This window comes from Penaeus japonicus, unplaced genomic scaffold (genome assembly GCF_977035675.1).
Source record: "Penaeus japonicus unplaced genomic scaffold, GWHDUDI00000001_assembly GWHDUDI00000018, whole genome shotgun sequence".
In the NCBI taxonomy this organism is placed as follows: Eukaryota; Metazoa; Arthropoda; class Malacostraca; order Decapoda; family Penaeidae; genus Penaeus; species Penaeus japonicus.
The window spans coordinates 27,567,232-27,568,739 of NW_028234420.1; the positions used below are offsets into that span (position 1 = coordinate 27,567,232).

General features: G+C 39.5%; 1 pseudogene across 1 annotated transcript in view; it reads right to left on the bottom strand.

The window, feature by feature from the left end:
* LOC122264539 (uncharacterized) overlaps positions 1–1,147 on the bottom strand; it is a 48,587-nt pseudogene extending 47,440 nt beyond the window's left edge. The window contains exon 1 of the transcript XR_015191830.1: positions 1,054–1,147. The product of XR_015191830.1 is annotated as an uncharacterized LOC122264539 (transcript). The remainder of the gene's footprint in view (positions 1–1,053) is intronic.
* Positions 1,148–1,508: the final 361 nt, after the last annotated feature.

Sequence of the window (1,508 nt, forward strand, 5' to 3'; positions counted from 1 at the left end):
GACGATATGGTTTTAATTGCCAGTAGTATGAATAAATTACAACAACTGCTAGATAAAGTTAGGGAAGCAAGTGAAGAGGCTGGCTTATTTCTTAACACCAAGAAAACCAAGACAATGAAGATTGAAAGACATCCAGCAATGAACGATGATGAATATGTCACAATCAATGGAGTGAATGTGGAAAATGTGAAAGAGTTCACTTATCTTGGAGCTGTTTTCACAAACACATATGATGACTCACCGGAAATAAAACGAAGAATTGCTATTGCCAAAAACGCCACAGTCGCTCTCAATAACATCTGGAAAAACCGAAGCATAACCTTAAGGACAAAGCTGAGATTACTGAACTCATTAGTTTTCCCAATTGCGTCATATGGTTCCGAGTGTTGGGTGCTGAAGAAGATAGACAAGAAAAAGATCAATAGTTTTGAACTGTGGTGTTATAGACGAGTACTGCGTATTAGCTGGACAGAAAAGAAAACAATTGATGAAGTGCTGAGAAAAATAGATTGTAAAGACCGGCTGTTGGACATCTTGAACAGAAGGAAGCTAAAGTTTATAGGTCATGTAATGAGAAGCGAAAGTCTCGAGAAAAACTTACTGACAGGAATGGTAATAGGAAAGAGAGGCAGAGGCAAACCGAAGACAAGGCTGAGCGACAACATCAAAGATATATGCGGGCTGACGTTGGTACAAGTTGAAAGAAAAGCGCAAAATCGAATGGAGTGGCGGAGAATGGTGGAGAGGTCCACGGCTACTCAAACATGAGCCTACCGTTATTGATGATGATATACATGTACACACATAGATATACGTTCAGACAGACAGGCAGGCAGCCAGACATATTTCTCTCTACCTTGTTCATACCAGCACTAAACACAAAGCAGATTAAGCTAACTTTTAACTCATTCCTACCGTTACTCTGATATTTCACCTGTGTGGAGACGGTACTGTGTTTACGTTCGTTTCAGCGGGATGCAGTTCCTCGCTATGCGCTTCCCTTCACTTTTCCCACGAAATGAAACACTCCAAACCCGCTCTTAGATTCCTTACCTCCTTTGAGCCGATGGGGCCAACAGAAGAACAACTTAATCTGAAGCGAAAGGAAATTGTATGTATGGCGTGTTTCGACGTCTAAGCGGCGGTCTGTTTGTCTGATACAATGACACTGCCGCGTTAGACAAATGCTTTTATAGTATTACCATTTACCTCGTATAGTTGGCGGCGACACAGGTGTGGGTCTCCGTTGTTCAATCGAGGTCACTAAAAATAACAAATAGATAAATAAATAAAGTAAAAAGAAAAAAAAAGAGTTAAAGGAGGAAGGAAAAAAGACGTTTCTATCAACTTTTTCTCAAAATATCCGTGATATATAAGACATTTTTATTGTCCCTGTGAACCAGATAATGACATCTGTGTACCACATTTGTTAAAAAAAAAGAGGAAAAGAATATAGAGAAAAAAAATCTATCGATTCCAAACATCATCATGATCACAGACGCTATCTC